Source organism: Lactuca serriola, chromosome 8, assembly GCF_051521515.1.
Source record: "Lactuca serriola cultivar US96UC23 chromosome 8, Lser_US96UC23_V15, whole genome shotgun sequence".
NCBI lineage: Eukaryota > Viridiplantae > Streptophyta > Magnoliopsida > Asterales > Asteraceae > Lactuca > Lactuca serriola.
Genome location: NC_136415.1, coordinates 9,239,395 through 9,261,955, shown reverse-complemented (window position 1 = coordinate 9,261,955; position 22,561 = coordinate 9,239,395). Strand labels below are relative to the sequence as shown.

The following is a 22,561-nucleotide window of genomic DNA, read 5'->3' as shown; positions in this document are numbered from 1 at the left end:
AACAAAATAGTAAATCATATAATTTTCATAAAACCATGTTAATAAAAGTTTTATCAATACATCATCATTATCCGAGTAAATCACAATATGTGGAATCGAGTGGTGTGTGCTCTGCAATCGTACTGAGCTCTTCCCTTTAAAAATAGAAGTACCTGAAACATAAACTGAAAAACGTAAGCATAAAGCTTAGTGAGTTCCCCAAAATACCACATACCATACATACATAAATGAACACATAATGGGCCCCGGCCTGTCATCGGGCCCCGTATGGCATCGAACCCCGCACGGTACACAAATTTGCTAGTCATCGGGCCCCGCCCAACATCGAGACCTGGTTGATATATAGATTTGTCAGTCATCGGTCCCCACCCAGTAAACATATAAAACACATAAACATATAAACACATAACACATGCAATAATCACAAAGATACTTAGCATACAAAATGTTCATTGGGCCCTGCCTGGTAAGCATACGAGCACATAACACATGCAAGAGTCATGCATACATCTAGCATCCTAACATAGAAAAACCATGCGCTGGAATTGATGCCTTTGACCGGCTAAACGCCGTGAGGAAACTCACCTCGCACTGTCGAATCTCACAGAAAAAATCTTTGGCTTCCAACCCGCTAAAATCCCCACGCTATTAATAACAAAATAATCATCAAACCAATAATTGGATCCCAACTCACACAAAGAGTCTAAACTAGGGTAAACAACCTTTTTACCCTTCTCTATGTGTGACCCATGGCCCACGCACAATCCAAATTGTCCAAAGGCCCAAAATTCCAAAATAATCCTTCCAACCCCAATTATGGCCCAATTTTCCAAATTAGGCCTAAATCTCTTTTATTGGCCTTTTCCAAGCAAACCCAAAACAAGTATCATCCCAAAAACCTGATGGCCCAACAAGACCCTAAGCATCTAAGTCCAAAAATGGACCAAGCCGAAGCCTAAGCATTTGAAGCCCAACCCGTTGAGTACGTGGGGCGTACTCAGCACATACAAGCAGCGTACTCGCTTTAGGGCTTGTACGCCAAGCTAAGTGTACCTGTTTGTACGCCCATCGTACTCCCCCATTTGGCCAACTTCCATTTTTCCAACTCTTAATCGATTAAGACCTCTGTCCAAACTCAGATCAGACTGCCTTAAGATGGTTTATCACGTAAAGTTGCCAAGTTTACGTGCATGCATGGCTTAATGAGGCATTTAGAGTTCAAAAGAGCTTAATAAATGACTTAATGCATGCATGAGACCATAAACACCATAAAGTTTGCACCTTTAAGCATAAGGAACCCTCCAAACATCATGATCTACAAGATTTAGCTTCTAAAACGACCTTAACCCATCAAGACCAGCCAAAAAGGGACAAAGAAGCATAAAACCATATCATGAAGAGAACTAAGCAAAGAGTAGACAAGGTATGAACTTTATACCTCCAAATACTTGCAAAAGGAGTGATGATTCTGGATCTCTAAGCTTTACACTAAGCAATGCACCTTCAACCTTATTTTATCCCTTCAAAATGAGAAAAATAAGCACTTACTTCTTCTCAAGATCTCAAAGACACAAAATGATGGCTAAGGGTCGAAATTTAGAGTTTTGGAGGTATGGAGGCTGGTAAAGAGGACAACCTTAGGGACTTATGGAGCTTAGATAGGGTGTAACACCCTAAAATTAGAGTTTCATTAAACCCCTCGTACACCCAACGTACGATGCTTCAGTCCTGCAATCAAATCTCCCACTTAGTACGTTATGCATACCATGTAGTATGCCCCGCATACTAGCTTCTCAGCTAGTACGCTAAGCGTACCCTATGGTACGCCCCGCGTACTAACCACTTGGGCCAAAATGCAATAATCTTAATTACAAGGTCTAAAAGGAACCATACTCGATACAAGTGTTACACTTCCATTTGTGATTGGGATACCGAGGATCACAAACAAGATGTGATTCACCATGCAAATTAGCTTGGTAATCTCGATGTCATTTATCATCTCGTTTTAATGTGCCAGTTAGCCACACACGCTCCATTAATCAATGATAATTTTCGAGATACCCATTGCCACAAATGTCGCACCTCTAGTGATTCACACCCAACACTACCAAAAGGAAGAAGATTGAGAGATAGGAGGGATGCTCAGAAATTCGAATATATCTTCAAAAGAAGATGTGGCCGGAATTTCTAGGGTTGAGGGTCTTTTATAGTGCAGTCAGGAAATCCTAGATAAGCCCAAATCTAACATTATCTTAAACCGGGTAATTATCCACCTTCCTGATTATCCACCAGGGATAATTCTAGAAACCCTAAGGCTCCTTGAAATTGTCCAAGCCTTATGGAGGGTTCTATAATGCCTCCTGCTCAACTATTGAACAATTGTCCTTCAGTCCTTGCACTTTTAATTAATTCTTTTAATCCCAAAATTAATTCGAATTAATTTCTGATTAAATATTAATATTTCTAATTAATACATTATTTCCATTATATATTAACAAATTTATTTATTTCAGTTTATTAATCAAATAATAAATCAACCTCTCTCTCTTAAAAATCATAATGTCAAGTTGCTAGTTTGAGGGCAACCCAAAAGGACTATGCTACTATCAATTCAAGTATATACCAATTATAGTTATGGACTTAGACACCTAATCCAATAGGACCAAAAGTGCATCCTTTTCAACTTAATCCATTAAGTCCAAGTCTCCAACCTTCATATCTCAATCAAAATGATGTGTATATGGATAAAGTTTTCAAGTTTATCCATAACAAGGTCACAAAATGTAACACCCCAATTCTGGTATGATATTTATATTTTTGTTTATTGTTATTTTCTTCAAGTTTTAAGGGGGAACGCGGCGAGTCGGTAGCTGGACTCGTCAAGTAGAGTCGGGAATTCGAGCATGTTTAAGTTAGCGACTCGGCGAGTCTATATTTCGGACTCGGCGAGTCCACCAGTCTGGATGAAACCCTTATTTCAAGAGTTTGCACCCTATTTAAACAACTTTTGAGGCCACAAGTCAGCCCCCATCACCCCTCAAAGCATCATTCTCGAAACCCTAGAGCCCTCTTTGCATTTTGTGTGATTTTGGTGTGTTCTTTGAAGATCTTGAGAGAAAAAGGAAGGTAGATCAAGAGGAGAAGAAGGAGATCCTAGACCCTTGAGGAATTTCAGAAGATAGTAAGGTATATCTTGGCCCTTTTCTATTTCTATGCTTAAATCCCCTTTTTGAAGCCATTAAACCTATTCTTGAATCATTTCTTGGCTTAGTAGTAGCATAGAGGACTCATGGAGTTGATTAGCCTTCGGATCTAGCTAGGTTTGTATTCCAGAAGCTTAGATCTAGCACCTTTATGGATCCATTTTGCATGGAAGCTCTAGATCTAATATTATAGTGTGCTCTGTACCTTAAAACCTTCATTTGATATTATTTACACATAAAGTTGGAAACTTTACGTGTTAATCAAGTCCCAGGAACCCAGATCTATTAATGTTATGGACTGGTTTCAAGCAGAATCGAGTATATAGTGTTTGCATGCATACGACTCGGCGAGTCGTTCTTCAGACTCGGCGAGTCGAGTCGCGAGTTCCCTGTTTTTCCTTTTTCGAGTTATGCCGAGTGGAACCAATGAGTGAGAGATGGACTCGGTGAGTTAGAGGGTTAGACTCATTCGTGGAAGAACTCGGCGAGTCAATGCCCTGACTCGGCGAGTTCAAGGCAACCTTCATGCCTCAAGAACAGACTCGACGAGTTGTTCATACAACTCAGCGAGTCACAGCTAGAATGTTCATCGGATGAAGGAGAACTCGACGAGTTGTTCATACAACTCGGCGAGTCGGATGCAGATTGTCAGAGTGTTAGTAGCAAAAGGAACTCGCCGAGTTTGTGCCAAAACTCAATGAGTAGTAGCGAGTAGAATCAAGAAAGTAAGAGTAAGGACTCGACGAGTTGGCGACCCAACTAGACGAGTCAGGTCAACTGAATGTTGACTTTAACAGTTAGGCTGACTTGGACCAGGGGTAAGAGAGTCATTCTTCCCTTAGTATTATTGTCAGTATTTGATTGATAGTGGTTATGAAAATTGTAGCCGGGGTGAAACCGGAGCCGCAACAGACAGATTCCAGAGCAGTCCTTTCAGCAGCTAGGCTACGAGGCGAGTTTCCTTCCAGTAGGAACGGGTCTACGGCCATAATGTCGGCCCGATTAGCTAGTAGTAGTTTTCGGACTTCGGTTCGGCGCAGTAGATAGTGTGTTTGATGCCTTCGTGGCTCAGGCAGGATTTATGTGTTATGTGTTCCGAGCTACGGCCTGACGCGGTATGCAGTATATGTGTATATGATGATGTGTGTTGTGCTAGTTGATATGTGTTTATGTTATGCTATGATCAGTTAGTTCCGAACTTCGGTCCGATGCAGTCAGTTCCGGACTTCGGTCCGATGCAGCTAGTTCCGGACACCGGTCCGATGTAGGGGACAAGGTCCCAGTCAGTTCCAGACTACGGTCTGATGCAGTTTCCGGGCTTCGGTCCGATGCAGTGGGCAAGGCCCAGTACGTGCTTATGTTATTGTATGGTATGTGGTAGTTTGGGGGAGCTCACTAAGGTTCGTACTTACAGTTTTAGTTTTGGTTTCAGGTACTTCCGCAAGTAAAGGGAAGAGCTCGGGATGATGGCATCGCACACACCACAGCTTCAGTCTTTATCCTGGGATTTTGTTTGGATTCATAGTTTGATTTGATGCAGTTGTTTCACGACATTTTATTATGAGTTGAGATATTTGACGTATGGTTTTTATTAAAACAAAAATTTTCTGGTTGTTATTTGAGATGTTACATAAAATTTCAATATCTACACTTTATGCACTAAAGTGTCCAAAAGTTCATAACATCCAAAACTAGCTAGATCTAACAAATGCATCATCAAGATTCAAGCTTTATACCTCCAAAAGAAAGATCAATGTGAACAAGATCCGGATCTACAAGCGTCAATGCAACCAAGATTTCTTCAATGAGTTCGTTCTTCTCCAAGGTTTGGGGCTTAGTCTAGGGTTAGGTGTAACATCCCATTTATTAAATAAATAAATAGATAAATTAATAAATGAATAGTAGTCCTAAAATCAATAATAATATAGCAAGGTGTTGGCCTCGAGGAGTTAACTGTCATAATTTTAGAAGTTGGGGGTTAAAAGTGTAAGTTTCGGGATTTATTGTGTAAAGAGTTTTAGAAGACAGGGGGTGTTTCGTAAGTATTGGACTTAATATGAAAGTATTTTGGATGGTTGGGGCTAAAAGGGTAATTTATGGATTCGTTTTGAAAGAAAAGGGAGAAGGAGGGACCAAATGTGGCATTATGGGGCGAAGTTTCGCGAGTCGGGGTATATAATCGTTACCCACCCGGTAACCCTAACTATAGTCACCACTATTCAACCGTCACCCTCTCTACCCTCAACCTCCAGCCGCCACCACCATGCCATCGGCGACGTCGCAATCGAAGCGCCACCATCATTTATGTCGCCAGACATCACGTGTAGCGGAGGAAAAACCCACTGAGACCGACGTTGTGATCGTGGGAAGACTGTTCGAAGGTGGTGTTTTTGGGTCTCGTCGTTGCGTCGCCACCATGGGCCACCGGACATGGCCGTGCTACCTCCGCTGTCAGCGTAGATGAAGTACCCTGCACCCGGCGACGTGTTAAACGGGGTTGTTGGGAGGAACCGTCAAGATCAAAGAGGATGCTGCCAAACCCTAGCCGCCGCTATACTTGGTTGAAGATGCGCCGCCATCGTTCCCTACGGTGGCTTTCTACTGAGTTCTGATTGTCGTCGTCATCTCGAGGGTAGCTCAGTCGAAGACGCCTCACCTTTTAGTTCGTGTGTTGTTGTTCCACCATGAAGTCTAGAGGGGTACTCGCTAGACAGAAGAGCCCGAGGAAAATCACCATAGCTGCCAACCATCGTGGATGCCGCCGATGGTGCCGCTATTGCCTGCAGTTTCATGCCATCACCGCCGCCGTACGCCACCATGTGGGTGGTTGGGTGCATTTTGGAACAAGAAATGTGTGTGTGTGTGTGTGTGTGTTTATTTCAATGAAGTGGTGTTTGGGTGTTGCTTGACCGGATTTCACAAGAAAAGCCACACCACCACCGTGAGGTGGTGGCTGCCACCTTGTAACACCGTCGGCCACCACAAGGGTGGTTGTGTGGGTGTGTTTATCATATTATGTGTGGGTTAATTTCGAGATATTACATTGTATATTTCTAATTAGTGACTAGTATAATCAAGAAACTCATAACCACAACCGTGAGGTGGTGGTTGTGACAACCGTCAAAACTCAGGTTAGGACTCATCTAGAACCTTTTCATTTCCATGCATGCACATAACTTGGCTTTAGAAGCAACAAGTTAAGCTAGATCGCGACTTAATAGATCCCTCAGAACATGTAGTGTAACTTAGCTTGTACTAAGTTGTCACATTAATATGTGAATACTCTAACTGGGTTGTAAAGTGCCAAAGTTCAATCACAAAACTAAACACGAAACCATGTTCAATAGATCACGGCTCGAGGGTAAGTTAAATACCCTAAATTATTAATCGAAACATATGACGTGCTTAACTAGTTTAAGTACTTATCAAAATCAATTTAACTGAATCATGATTTGATTTAATTGATAGTTGGAAATGATATCCAAATATCATAATTTGAATTATGAGCCAAAAATATAATTCAAGGATTGCCAAATCCTACAACCATATATTATGAACCCTTGTTACAATTGTTGAAATATGAGAAATTGAATTATATTAAAATTAAATCATAGGTTATCATTTTTCTAAATTAATTCAAGAAATATAAGTTTATAACTTATTTCCAAATGTAAATATTTCAATAAAACCCAATGAATAAAACCCTAAGAAATTATGATAATATTTGAGTTTTTATAAAATTTAAAGCCTAGATTTATAAAAAATTCGAGGGAGGCTTTTATTACTTTATCAAATATCAAGAAAAATACCCTCTCTCTATGAAAAATTCGTCCATTAGGCATTTCCCTCTTCCCCATGCCTTAAAACCCACTATTGCAACTCATTTGAGCCATTTCTACACTTAGTTCTCTCTCTCTCTCTCTCTCTCTCTCTCATTCTTCAAGAAAACTCTCCAACTCCCCAAACCTCTCAAACCCATCAGAAAATCATCCATCTTCTTCCCTAATTTCGGATCCTTGAAGGTTTTGAAATGTTCTTGCTTTACTCAAATTCGAAATCAAGGTAAACAATACAACCATTCTTATGGTTTTATAGCTTTACTTCACCTTCTTCATGGTTCTTCTTTACTTTTCGGGTTCTATGACCTTATATGGCTAGATATCCTTGTTTATCCTCTTGGTGTTTGTAGATTCTCACTATAACACATTACATGTGTTTGAGATGGTGAAAATCTGGGATCAATGTCACACCCACAAACCAGAACGACGGAATCGTTCGAGGGCGGATGACTTCATGTAGTATCATAACAGTTGAATAAATAGTAAATAAAGCAAACACAACCATCATAAATATAATTTAAAAAGTTACATTGTTGATTGTATTACATGTTTCAAAAGAAATTACATTATGATAATACAATTGTAACATCCCAAAATTCAAGACTAAAAATTTCATTTGATAAAACATTACGTTAAGCAAATTCATCGTTTTCAAACATAAACAAAGTGTTAGTTTCCAAAATACATATTCATTATCAGAGTAAACATTCCCAGGCTGTCTAAGCTATGGTGAGTGCCATGCGATCATCCCGAGCTCCATCATCCGCTACCGGAGGTACCTGAAACCAAAACTGAAAACCGTAAGCACGAAGCTTAGTGAGTTCCCCACCCTACCACATACCATGCATAACCACATACTGCACATACTAGGCCGCGCCCGCTATCCTGGGCCTCACCCCTTACCTTGGGCCTCACCCGCTACAATGGCCCCGCCGCTCCAGGCCCCGCCTGGCTTTGAGCCCCGCTCGGATACAGATCTGTTTCACGTAGGCCTCGCCTGTCACAGGGCCTCGCCCACTAACATATAATAGCACATAAACATCTCACATAAGCTAAACACATACTAACGGATCTTGTCCTAAGGCCTCGCCTATCTCTGGGCCCCGCCCCTGACCTGTTACTGATGAGTCACGGAACCCCGTCCATGCTCCTACTGGTAGTGAGATACGGGCCCAGCCCACACTCACTCCCTTCCTGACTTGGGCCTCGCCCCTGCTCTGCTGCTACTGAGATGTGGAACACCATCCACACTCTCCTATTGGTGAGATACGGGACCTCGCCCATACTCACCTCCCTACCAGGCACATACAAGTATCACACAGACAACAAGTATAAACTATCACATAAACCATTCCTTGGGCACCCACCCGCTAACATTGGACCTCGTCCTGGCCAACATACTAGCATACGATGCCTAGGGCTAACCCCCGGGTCTTTTACTCATGTCTACATGGGCTGGCATTGTGGCCGTAGACCCATTCACACAAAGGGAAACTCACCTGATACTGCTGAACTGCTGCTGCTAATCCCTTTGACCGCTACCTGACCACTGACTCCGAACTGCTGCTCCACTAGCTCCCCGAGCTACCAAAATCAACATAACACTTAGTCTAACTGACCTTCAAAGGTCAACCAAGTCAACTCTTGCCAAAGTCAAAGTCCTGGTCAAAGTCAACCTTCCAGGTCAACCCTACTCACCGAGTCCACTTACTGACTCGCCGAGTCCCTATGCTCAAAGTCCTTCCAATCACGACTTGACTCGCCGAGTCTACTGATTCCCAAATCCTGTCATGTCCAACTCACTGAGTCCTTGCTCGACTCGCTGACTCGAGTCTTAATTCGAAGGGTTTGGGACTACGTGACCTGACTCGTCGAGTCCAAGAACAGACTTGCCGAGCACAAGGCAATCTCCAACCAACTCGCCGAGTTGTTCATCCAACTCGCCGAGTTTGATGCCCATCTTCATCCAACTCAACGAGCTGTTCATCCCACTCGTCGAGTTCCTCCTCATCTTCAAGCTACTCGCCGAGTCCACTCGAAGGACTCGCCGAGTCCATTAAGATCTACTTACATGCAGAGGACTTTCGAGTCATGCATGGACTCCAAACTGTAGATCTACCCTTCCCAAGCCTATTCCCCACGTAAAGTTGCAAACTTTACGTGTAAAGATGGAGATCTAAGCAACATACACCATGAACTAGGGTTTAAGACCAAGAGGCTCCAAAATCCACCCAATGGCTGATACTTTACGAGATTCTAAACCAAAACAAGCATGGATCTGAGGTAGCAACCTCGGATCTGGACCTCAAGCTCGAAATTGATCTTAGACATGGCTTAAAAGCCCCAAAACTCATAACCAAAGAAGATCTAAAGGAGAGAAATGAATTAATACCTTTAAATGCTCTGAAATGTTCCCCAAACTTCGGATCCAAGACCACTCCTTGATGCTTCAAAGATTCCCACTTCTTCTTCTTCTTTTAAATCACTCAAAAATGGCTAAAAGCTTGAATGAGCACAATGGAGGCTTAGGGTGCGGCGTTCTGGGTGTGAGAGACAGTAAAGGAGCCCTAGGAAGAAGAATGAGGAGATTAAATAGGCTCCAAGCCCCGGATTTAGCATTTTCCTCGCACAGACCAGACTCGCCGAGTCACCTTGGCCGACTCGCCGAGTCGGTCACTTACTCCTCGACTCGGATCCCGCTCGGACTCGCCAAGTCCCTCCTTGGACTCGCCGAGTCGACCCCTAAACTTAGGGTTTTCTTTCCTTTCTTGGCCTTCAAAACTTTGGGTGTTACAACTCTCCCCCACTTAAATTAAACTTCGTCCTCGAAGTTTGCCATAGCCCACCACCTGCGATCCGCCTCCAATACCCACCAATTATCCCAACACCAGCCGCCTACCTGCGCTGGTCTTCCACCTGGTCATTCTGACTAACATAAACCTCGCGGTTAAACCTCGGGTCAAACCTGACCCTGAACAACTTAGAAACAGAACTTACTCAACCGACAATCCTTCTGGTACTCACCGAGTACTGCACTGAACCCATAGGGGTTCTCCACTTCCTTCCTTGTGCGATTTCCTTGCCTCCCCAAGGCAATGCTCCATAACCAACTATTCCCTCTGCCACTGCGAAGACCCTGTCTTCATCGATTCTATTACTCCCGCTACTTCCAGTATAGGTCATTATCGCCAGTATCCACTGGGCATTTCTTTCTACTACAATTTGGTGTCGAGCACCACATGATCAGCTAACTGAATTCCACCATATGTTGCATACTCGCACTGCCACTGACTGGCAATTCTACTATTCCTCGTCTGACTTCCTGATGAACTGAGACCACCCTGGTCCCTACCAACCTATCAATGACTGGATTACCGGATCCCACCGGTAGCTAGTCCCAACACCACCAATAGTCGCTCCCAGCGACTTCCAAAGAAATTCGATCACCTATAACTGCTCAATCTACTCTGCCATTCAGGCACTACAAACCTGGGATTCTCGATCCCCTAACTTGACACTAAGGTCCCTACCAGGTCCCACCTGTGCTGCTAAAACTCACGGGCCTCGCCCATGGGTCCCACCCGCATCTATCCTTCTATTCCCACTAGTCTAATCACTCTCGCTTGGGCCTCGCCCACGTGTCTCACCCAACTATATCCTGGAGCGGCCTCTCCCAAGGTCTCACCTCTCTAGGGCTATACAGGCAACTCCATATCATTCTCGTCCACTACCCATTCCTTATCCCTATCTGATCACTAGGAGATAAGGGCCTCGCCCCAACTCCGCTAACAAAACTACTAAGGAATGCTATGGCTTACCCGTAGTCTTACATCACCATCCAATGTTGACTGCTAGAACGAAGGCACCCATGTGCCATTAGCTCTCAAGATCCTCATTCCGACTCCCTCGAGTCCTACGGGCAATCCACAACCTGAATTCTCAACCATAACTAACCATTACCATCACACACACTAGATGATGGGGAGTATCTCAAACTCCCAACCCTGAAATCCTCAATCCATCAAACGTTGAACTACTTCTCTTCCTTCTCGGAGGTCACGTACTTGTTCTGGGTGTGCGTGCTCCTCTTTGGGCACACCCGGAGGATTCTCCCCCACTTCGATCCTGCTTACCCCTCGCCGCTCAATACTCAAAAGAGATCCCGATCTTTGCTACCATTCCATAACCCATCTACTGAGGAACCCAAGCCCGCCATAGCTAGGGATTTAGCCAATCCATCACAATCACTGCACCACTCCGAACTAGCGAGATGTACCAAATCTCTCCCAAGCATGCTACAGTTACTACATCCTTCGAAACCTTCTTCAATAGAGCACATCCCCTAACTACCATACAAATATCCAAGGTATGCAGATGACATATAACTCGATCACAATCAACCACTCAAAATAAAACACTTTTACCGATAATGATGCAGAACCATAACAATAAAATTATGCACAAATAAAAGAACTGAAATGGGAAATTGCATACCTGCAACGTCCGGCGTTGCTCGCGTCTCCAAGGTCGTCATCTGAAAAGCCCTGCTCCCTGCCGCAGGTGCCTCTTCCCGGCCCTGACGGCCATCCGTGATCCTCAAAGTTGCAGGGGCGGGTGCCATCACCCGTCCTGCTGAAAACAAACTGGGACACTGGTCCTTCTTTTGGCCCCGCTGGTTGCAGTGAAAACATATCAAGTCTGATCCCTGCGCGGCGGTAACAGTACAATCCTTGCTGAAATGACCAGTCTGACCGCACTTGAAACAACCAGACTCACCACTGCTACCACTCTTGCACGCGCCTCCGTGCGCCCTGCCACACTTTCCGCGCCGACTGTGGTCCTGATGATCCCTCGATCTCGAATCCGATCCCTTGGGCCTTTTGCCCGAACCCACAGCTACCTGAACCTCATCCGGCTTCCTCTTCCGGATTTGCTCCAAATCAATTTCCCTTTCTCTAGCCCGAGAAATCATATCTTCCAGCGTCTTACAGCTGCACCTGCTCACGAACTCCCTGATGTCATCCCTCAACATCTCATGGTACCGAGCCTTCTTCATCTCCTCATCCGCGACATACTGCGGTACAAGAAGAGCCCTCTCCCTGAACTTGGCGGTGATCTCCGCCACAGTCTCAGTGGTCTGCGTCAAATCCTGAAACTCCCGTGCCAACTGCTGCACCTCAATAATTGGCGAAAACTCCGCCCTGAACCTGGCCGAGAAATCACTCCAAGTCATCGCGTCCAATGCGGCATCATCCCCCAGAGCATGACCAATCTCCTCCCACCAGTCCCTCGCTCTGTCCTTCAGAAGACAGGAGGCGAGTCTAACCTTGTCCCCCTCGGGACACTTGCTCGTACGAAAAGCGTTGGCAACATCAGCCAACCATCTGCTGCTAGCAATGGGGTCCCTAGCCCCATAATAATCTGGCGCCCCGCAGGCCCTGAACTCTCGAAATGTCAAGGTACGCACTCCCAACAAAGCCATCATCTCAGTACGGAAGGCTCCCAGCCTCTCATCCAAGATCTCCAGTATACCTTCCTTGACCGTGTCAAAGATCACAGGAGTCTGAGCTAGAATACTGCGCGTAACCTCAGCTGATATCAACTCTCTCATCCGCTCCTCGAGCTGCTCGGCCCCTGAACCCGAGCCCGATCCCTCTCCGGTGCCTGATCCGCCCGCTGGTCTCTCTCGCAACGTCACCATGCTGAAACATATAACACAACCACTATCAGAAAACTCCTCACTGTTGCGAGACCAAACACACCCCTTACTAGGTTCCCGGTCTTGTCTTGGCCCTTCCCAAATCAAGTACGGATCCTCTGCTTTCAGTAGTACGGGCCCATACTACCTTCCACATCTATCCGTACTTTCCTCAGGAATTGCTTTGACTCCACCAGGTCCCTTATCCACTACTACTGCTCCCAGCACTATCTCATCCTAGGCTTACCCTAGGGAAACCTCTGACTCAACTCAAACAGTCCTCAGCTGCTGAAGGTCTCCTTGTGATGCCAATTAGCCATCACCTGGATACCATCACATGTGACGAGGATCAGATAATCCTTCAAGTAAAAGACTCGTCCCTACAACGGTTGGACTCAAACAAGAGCTGCGCAATAGGGCCAAATCCAGCACTCTGAGATTATTCAACCCTGATCACATGTAACGTGACGTATCCACCTAATGGCTAACTCCCATCACTCAAAATCCCACAATGCACAAAGCAAGCAGCATTCGGAAAAGGGGGAAATCTAACCACAACATACTCAAGCAATCATATCCAAACAACAAGAATCTAAAATAACATGCAACACAACTCATAAACTCAGGCATAACCTAAACAGGCTATCCTACTACTGTCTAATCAGCACTATCATGCAGCTCAAACACATATAATAGGCACATAAGGCATCATTCCTAGATCCTTAGTCCTAATCTAGCATACTGTTCTATCAACTGATAATCATAACATAAACTTGCATGGGTATTTTGGGGTACTTACTTGAGCTCGGTTGATTGCATGCACCACACCCTTTTTCTCTTTTCAAAGTTCTTTTCTTTCTGAATTATTTTTGCCTTTCTAAAACTGTTTTCTTTCCCAAAACTCTCTTTTTACAAAACTGTCTTTTCATTTTAAAAACTTCTATACCAATCCCTCAGTTTGAGTTCAGACACGCTCGAGAGCATGTCCAAATCCCTCAAACCAAGGCTCTGATACCAACTTGTAACATCCCAAAATTCAAGACTAAATATTTCATTTGATAAAACATTACGTTAAGCAAATTCATCGTTTTCAAACATAAACAAAGTGTTAGTTTCCAAAATACATATTCATTATCAGAGTAAACATTCCCAGGCTGTCTAAGCTATGGTGAGTGCCATGCGATCATCCCGAGCTCCATCATCCGCTACCGGAGGTACCTGAAACCAAAACTAAAAACTGTAAGCACAAAACATAGTGAGTTCCCCACCCTACCACATACCATGCATAACCACATACTGCACATACTAGGCCGCGCCCGTTATCCTGGGCCTCGCCCCCTACCTCGGGCCTCGCCCACTACAACGGCCCCGCCGCTCCAGGCCCCGCCTGGCTTCGAGCCCCGCTCAGATACAGATCTGTTTCACGTAGGCCTCGCCTGTCACAGGGCCTCGCCCACTAACATATAATAGCACATAAACATCTCACATAAGCTAAACACATACTAACGGATCTTGTCCTAAGGCCTCGCCTATCTCTGGGCCCCGCCCCTGACCTGTTACTGATGAGTCACGGAACCCCGTCCATGCTCCTACTGGTAGTGAGATACGGGCCCAGCCCACACTCACTCCCTTCCTGACTTGGGCCTCGCCCCTGCTCTGCTGCTACTGAGATGTGGAACACCATCCACACTCTCCTATTGGTGAGATACGGGACCTCGCCCATACTCACCTCCCTACCAGGCACATACAAGTATCACACAGACAACAAGTATAAACTATCACATAAACCATTCCTTGGGCACCCACCCGCTAACATTGGACCTCGTCCTAGCCAACATACTAGCATACGATGCCTAGGGCTAACCCCCGGGTCTTTTACTCATGTCTACATGGGCTGGCATTGTGGCCGTAGACCCATTCACACAAAGGGAAACTCACCTGATACTGCTGAACTGCTGCTGCTAATCCCTTTGACCGCTACCTGACCACTGACTCCGAACTGCTGCTCCACTAGCTCCCCGAGCTACCAAAATCAACATAACACTTAGTCTAACTGACCTTCAAAGGTCAACCAAGTCAACTCTTGCCAAAGTCAAAGTCCTGGTCAAAGTCAACCTTCCAGGTCAACCCTACTCACCGAGTCCACTTACTGACTCGCCGAGTCCCTATGCTCAAAGTCCTTCCAATCACGACTTGACTCGCCGAGTCAACCATTGACTCGCCGAGTCTACTGATTCCCAAATCCTGTCATGTCCAACTCACTGAGTCCTTGCTCGACTCGCTGACTCGAGTCTTAATTCGAAGGGTTTGGGACTACGCGACCTGACTCGTCGAGTCCAAGAACAGACTCGTCGAGCACAAGGCAATCTCCAACCAACTCGCCGAGTTCATGCCCATCTTCATCCGACTCGACGAGCTGTTCATCCCACTCGTCGAGTTCCTCCTCATCTTCAAGCTACTCGCCGAGTCCACTCGAAGGACTCACCGAGTCCATTAAGATCTACTTACATGCAGAGGACTTTCGAGTCATGCATGGTGATATGTGCATATTTAGTGTGTATTTAGTATAGTTTTTATTCATATATTAGCTAAATTATCGCATATTATGGACAAAAGGTACTTAAAAGTGTTAAATTATGTTTTTCAGTCCAAAGATGAAGCTCGGAAGCTAAAGGAAGCAAGAGAAACAGTTAGGAGCTCGAGAGTGGAATGAAGAAGGAAAAACACTAAAAAAAAGCTTCTACTCGTCGAGTCAGATAGCTACTCGACGAGTCCGGTCGAGGAATCAGAAGGATAATGACTCGGGATCCCAGATAGTTATCGCAATACGGGGAATGTGAGAGGGACTCGACGAGTCACCACTTGACTCGACGAGTCGAACCGCTTATTTAAAGATAATTCCACAGATCGAGAGGGGGAGTTCTGGGAAGTTTCAGAAGTGCTTAGCTGCGAATAAGAAGCCAGAAGAACCCTAGAAGTCGACCAAGGAAGCTAGAATCCAATTCCGGGAGTAATTAAGGCATAATTCCACCATTCTACTTATTTCTTTTGTTTTGTCAACATGATTAAGCAACTTGAACTTATTTGTTTGCTGTTATTTACCTTAGTTATGAACTAAATTCTTTAAACTTCTATTTGGGGATACGAAATTGGTAGTATGGTTTGATTCTTGGTAGGATTAATTCTATGCTGGTTAATTTAGTTATTTTAGCTTGCTAAAGAACCTTGTGTGTGAATGATAATTGATTTTCTGTTAATAGGGAGATAATTAATTAGCATGAACATCTATTAGTTATCAATCTCATATGCTTAGTGAACACTTTTTGTCATATGTCTAGTGTAATGAACATGAAACTAGGATTAATAAGAAAATCAAGTAAATTTATGTGCAAGCTTGTGAGATGACCATTGAACAAGAAGTTAATTAAAAGATAAATTAATTAGCTATTGCAAGTCTAATTTAACCCGAATATTATATCTAGTAAATTTAATTGAAATAGACAACTGGCCATTGTTTAAATTGATTTATTTGCTAAGGATTAATGAAGTGAATACGGAATTAATCAATTGAATCGGTAACTAGCAAAAGAATTAATCCATTGCACTTTTACCTTGAAATCAACCATAGGATCAATTAAGTTGAACTAAATAGAAGTACTTCTCCGTTATTGAATCTAGTCAAAGTCTTTATTTTCTAGCTTAAATTAGTAATAATTAGTAAGTTTCTCGTCTTGTAAAACTAGAGAACAACCCCTGCTTTTTAATTAACTTAAATTAAATTAGTTTTTAGTTTAATTTGTCGTTCCCTGTGTTCGATACCCTGCTTATTTAGCTATACCACAATTGATAGGTTCACTGCCTTTTGTGTGTTATTTGATAATTAAAAGTAGGTTTAAAACTAGTGGGTTTTACACACATCAAGTTTTTGGCGCCGTTGCCGGGGAACGGTTCTAAAATTAATAATAAAATCTAGTTTAATCGATCCTTTGTGTGGGATTTATCTTACACAAAGTTATTTACAAAGCAAATCAGTAAGTAGATTTAGTTTTAATAAATTACGTTTTTAGATTTACTAGAAATTTTTCTTTTCTGTTTTTGCCTTGTACTCGCCGAGTGCATACGAGCAGACTCGGCGAATCCATCGCAGTTTTAGTCCCTATTGATTATTTCGTTTTTATTCCTTTTACGCGTTTCGTCTTTTGTTTCGTTTTTTTCAGCTGTTTCATGACCCGAGGATCGGACACACCTCTAGTACCACCTTTGGAAGACCCGGAATCCGCACTAAAGAGAAGCAAAGGAAAAGCCGAAGGAGAAACCACAACTTCAAAGAACTCACCACTCAAGAACTTGAAATCAGTTTTCAGCAAGAAGAAAGGCAGCAAATCAGGAGCATCCAGTGCCTCATTAACAATTGAGGAACAAATTCACGAAGATATCGAGTACGAAACCGATTCCGAAGAAGAGTTAGCTATCACTATGGCTAACATCGATGAAGTCCCCATGGGGGAGTGGAAGAAAAGGATGTGTGATGACACCGGGCCGGGACTTGTGCAACCCGCAATTCCCGCAACCGCTACGTTTGAGCTAAAGGGCCATATTCTCGCTCAACTCAAGGAGATCCCTTTTTACGGGAGAGATCATGAAGACGCTTACAAGCATTTGGACGAAGTAAATGATGTGGCCGATTACTTCAACGTGCCTAATGTTCCACGCGAGACCCAGCTTCTTCGAATGCTTCCTGTCACGTTTAAAGGCGCTGCAAAAGATTGGTTAAAATCACTTCATCCCGGATCGGTCACCATATGGGCCAAGATGAAAGAAGAGTTCATTGACCATTTCTGCCCACCCTCCAAGATAGCCAAGCTAAAGAAAGCCATTGCCAACTTCGAGCAACAACCCGGTGAATCTCTTTATGAAGCTTGGGAGAGGTACAAGAGCCTACTTAGAAATTGCCCACACCATGATCTTAATAGCCAACAAGAGGTCTCCATCTTTTATGATGGAGTTAATGTCACCACAAGGCAACTACTCGATTCATAAGGCCCGCTCACCCGAAAGCCACCTCCGGAAATAAAGGAATTAATTGAAGAATTCTCTAAGCATTCTAGAGAATACCACAATCCGAGAAATGAAGTGAGTCGTGGAGCAGTAAACTCGGTGAACGATGGCATGGCGGCGGTAATAGCTAAACTCGATAGCCTAGACCGAAGAATGACGAAAATGGATCAAACGATCCATGCTATTAGGGTAGGATGCGAAAATTGTGGCGGCCCCCATCTTACCAAGGATTGTGATCGAGACGAGAAGGGAAATAAAAAGGCTCAAGTATTTTATTCCAGTGGCGATAGATACGATGAAGACTGGAGGAAACCGAAGAAGGAATGGCTCCCATACGAAGAATATAAAAAGGCTAAGGAGGAGAAATACAAACAGAGGGAGAGGGGATTCTATCAAAAGGAAGAGCCGGTCACGGAAAAGAAGGCAAATTTAGAAGATATACTCACAAGGTTCATAACCGCGTCTGAGAAAAGACATAATGATCACGATGTGGCAATGCAAGAAACCAGAAACATGTTGAGGAATCAGCAAGCTTCCATTCTCAACATTGAGAAACAGCTGGGACAACTTGCACATCAAGTGAATGAAAGAAGACCGGGTCAACTTCCGAGCAACACCGAGCCCAATCCAAGAATGGAGAACGTGAGCGTAATAACCTCCAGCAGTGAAGAAAAACTTACAGAAGCACTAAGGATCTCCAAGAAGAAGGAAGAGAAGGTAGAAGAATCGAAGCCAGTCAAACCCGACCCGACTCGCCGAGTCACTCCTATGGACTCGACGAGTCCATGCGAAAGTGAGAAACCCATCAGTTCTTCGAAACCTTATAAGCCTCCACTACCATACCCAACCAGAGCCATGCCTGCAGAAAAAGTTCAAGCCTATAGAACCTTCATGGAGCATGTTCAAGCTTTACAAGTCAATATGCCATTTGTGGAAATAATGCTCCAAACTCCTAAATACTTTAACTTGCTTAAAGGCCTTTTTGCTGCTAGGAAAGATCTGGCTGAAGTCGCGGAGATATTGATGAGTGAGCTGCCTGAGAAGAAGGGTGATCCAGGTAACATATTAATTTTGTGCCAATTTGGTAATCAAGTTTCTACACGAGCATTGACTGATTCAGGTGCAAGCGTTAATTTGATGCCCTATTCATTCTTTAAGAAGCTGAATTTACCAGCACCAAGGCCGGTAAATATGAGAATCCATTTGGCAAACAAAACAATAATTCATCCACAAGGCATTTGTGAAGATCTCCTCATCAAAGTGGACAATTTTATTTTTCCAGTAGACTTCGTGGTGGTGGAAATGGAAGAAGACCCTGAAATACCAATTATTTTGGGAAGATCATTCTTAAACACCGCGTGTGCCCTAATTGACATAAGTGAGTCTACATTGACATTGAGAGTGGGTGATGAGGTTGTGAAGTTTAAAGCTATTCCAGAAATCAAGCAAGAAGAGAAAAAGATTGAAGAAATCTCATTTATCCAATTGGATGATGAGGTATTACAAAAAGAGCTTGAAATTTTACTAAAAGAAGACCCAAGTAAGTTCACGCTACACTCTGAAGGAGTTGAAGATGCTAACAAAGACTTGGAGGAGCTAGAAAAGCTACTGGAAGGAGCCAGCTCAGAAAACACTCCAGGATTGATGGAACCCGATCCGACTCGCCGAGTCACCATAATGGACTCGACGAGTCCAGTCGATTTGGATAAAAACTTGACCAAAGCTGAATTGTTTGTTGATAGTTCTTCACATACCCTGGGTTCAGTTACTGTTTTTGATTCCTTAGAAGAACAATCGGCAGAAGAAGTAAAAGGAATGGAGATCCAACACGCTGATGTGGCATGCCTTGATACGATGCCATTTGGAGAAGAGTCGAGCACAAAAGAGGATGAAGACATAAAGGGAAGCAGAGTGGAAGCTGATCACCAATTCACCACTAAACCTAGAGCACGGACCATTATGAAATACGAAGTTATTAAATTTAAAGAGAAGGAGGTTCAAGAGTTGGTGAAAAAGAAGGGGGTGAAGAAGAAAAAGAGGAAAAGGCAAGCCCAAGCAGCTGAAGATGAAGCAATGAAAAGGAGAAGAGACGAATTGAAGAGGGCTTACAAGAAAAAGTTTTACGCCTACAAGACCAAGTATAAACCACAAAAAGTGAGGCGTACATTCCCGATGCTTGAAGATGACAAAACGTAAATGGGAAGGAGTCTAGCTAATGACTCCTTAAAAAGAAGCGCTTGGCGGGAGGCAACCCGTTCAATAGAGTTTGATTTCTTTTACTTTTTAGTCTTCTTTTTATTTTTCGTTTTATTTTCCCTTCGTTTTTATTCTTAATCATCTAAATCATCGGGCATGTTTGCTTGAGAGTTGCATAGCCTAAGTATGGGGTGAAATGATTCATAATGAACAGAAAAATTTTGAAAAATTATGCAAATTTTTAAATGACTCGCCGAGTCTGACCACGACTCGACGAGTCCACATGGATTCCAGAAAAGCATTTAACTTCGCGACCAGACTCGGCGAGTCTAACCACAACTCGACGAGTCGGTCTTATTTACAGAAAAAAATAATTTCAAAATTAATTTTACAATGGGTAAGTAGGGTTTTAACCCTAAAGAATCAGTTTCACATCTACACTCGTCGACGGGCCGTTTTTTTTTTTTTTGCAACTCTCTCTCAAGCATTCAAGTTCTTCAAGTTCTTCCAATTTCTCAAAGTTTTAAACTCAAAAGGTAACAACTTTCTTCTTGATTTTTAGTAAGAATGTGATTATAAGGCCATCTATACCTGCAATTGCATGAAAAACCCGTTTTTGAAAAGTAATGAAATTCTAGGGTTTCGATTTTTCATGAATATTGTTGTTTTGAACGTTTATTTTGGCCTTATTACTTAGTAGGAAGTCCCTGAACAAAACCCTTGACAAAAATTACAGGTTTAATGGTCCAATTTTATGAGACCCGTCGACTGACTCGTGCAGGTTGCGCGACTCGTCGAGTCGGGCATGGACTCGACGAGTCCAGTCGATTTACAGATAGGATCCAGTTTTTAATTATATTTTGTGTTTTCTGGGTTTTTGTTTATATGTTTTGCAGAAATCATGTTCAGAAGAGGACAGTCTTCAAGTGGCAACCAAGGCGATTTTCCGTGGTTAAATTTCCCGCAAATTGAGTCTGCTTCAACGTTGCGGAAATGGAAGAAGAAGTTGGCTGATATTAAGAAAAAGGAGGTCTATGTGCCCAACCGGATCGACTGGGAATAGTTGCAAAGTGTGCGTTATGAGGAGGAACTCGCTCCTTATCTTTTAAAGGAGTTTCATTATAATGGCGAAACTATGGTGTGTGACGGGTGGAGCCGGGTCTTCCGTATTCAAGAACCGGTTTATTTGGAGCTTTGCTTGGAGTTCTTCTCTACGGTATCTTTTACCGGGGGAGTAGATTTTTTTCACCCGACGAGCTTCAGTTTCTGCCTTGGGGGAGAGTTCCATCAATGCTCAGTGGTGGATCTTGCATGCCGATTGGGGGTTTATGACCAGCCCTTGATCTCGACACCAATCTTTCGGGCCTTCTTAGCACAAACCCATATGGCATTTCCCGAAGGAATTACAAGTGCGGGCTGGTGGAATACCATTGGCAATAAAGTTTACATTTCGAAGTCGGCGCAAGAAGGGAGCATTCGATCCCCAATACACCGCTTAATACACCGCCTCATTTCATCCACCATCAACCAACGAAAGGATGATGACAAGGTTTCCAACCTTGATGTCTTTTTCCTATGGAGCATCATTACACCCGGCGTCTTTTGCAACATCCCTTGGTGTATTGCTTCATATCTTTCGGAGGGTGCGGTCAAAGATCGCAAGACTTCAAGAATAAATGGTGGGATGTTTGTCACTCGATTGGCTAATTCATTCGGGTTGATGAACCGCGGTGCCTGGAACCTCATGACATCGATCCCGACGCCCTCGTTTAATCCCATTCTTTTCCGAAGAGCACAGATAATTGAAGACTATGGTGGTGGCCATTATGCCATCCCAAATGATGACCCCGTTGTTGGTCCCGAAGCACCGGGAAGGAGGGTGAGATCAAGAAGAGAACGGGATGTGGAGGACGAGCCGCCAGTGATTCCGGTCGAGAATGAAGACGTACCAATGGATTGGTACAATGTAGAGATGAGGCAGATGCAGGATCAAATGGCGAGGGCGCTTAACTTTGGCAACCAATCCAACATACGACTTTTTGACCACTTCAATATTCCACATATTGATGGTGGGAATTACCCATTCATTCCATCTTGGGATGAGAGGATTGGTGCGCGACGAAGCGGAGTCGGGGGAAGTGGAGCTGCAAATGATGATGAGGAGGATGAAGATTGATTTTGATGTTTTTGTGTTTAATCAAACAATTTTAATTTTTGTTTTATTTTTTTTTATTTGGTGTGTATGCTTTGAGATTTTATTATGTTTAATGGTTGTTTGCTTTAGTTATTTTTCAGGATTGAATTATGATTGCTTGCTTAGGATGGTATAGAGATGTAAAGCATGGATGTTTTCGAGAGTGAGAGCGAGTTAAGGAAGCGAGTTTTTAACGTCAAAGTGTCGAATCCAGTCTTAGGGGTATGAGCAATTGAGTCCAAATGTGAGGAAGGGTTAAAGAAGTTTTTAGAGGCTAAAACAGTTGCAAAATACCAAGTTTTTTTCGTTCAGTGGCCTACTCGACGAGTGCACTAAGCTGACTCGACGAGTCGCCTTGTATGTCTACATATTC

At 43.6% G+C, this 22,561-nt stretch overlaps 1 non-coding gene across 1 annotated transcript; it reads right to left on the bottom strand.

Annotated features, from left to right (window-relative positions):
• Nucleotides 1-17,600: 17,600 nt before the first annotated feature.
• Nucleotides 17,601-17,707, bottom strand: LOC145071710 (small nucleolar RNA R71). The gene has a single exon (XR_013690718.1). It is a non-coding gene; the product is annotated as a small nucleolar RNA R71 (small nucleolar RNA).
• Nucleotides 17,708-22,561: the final 4,854 nt, after the last annotated feature.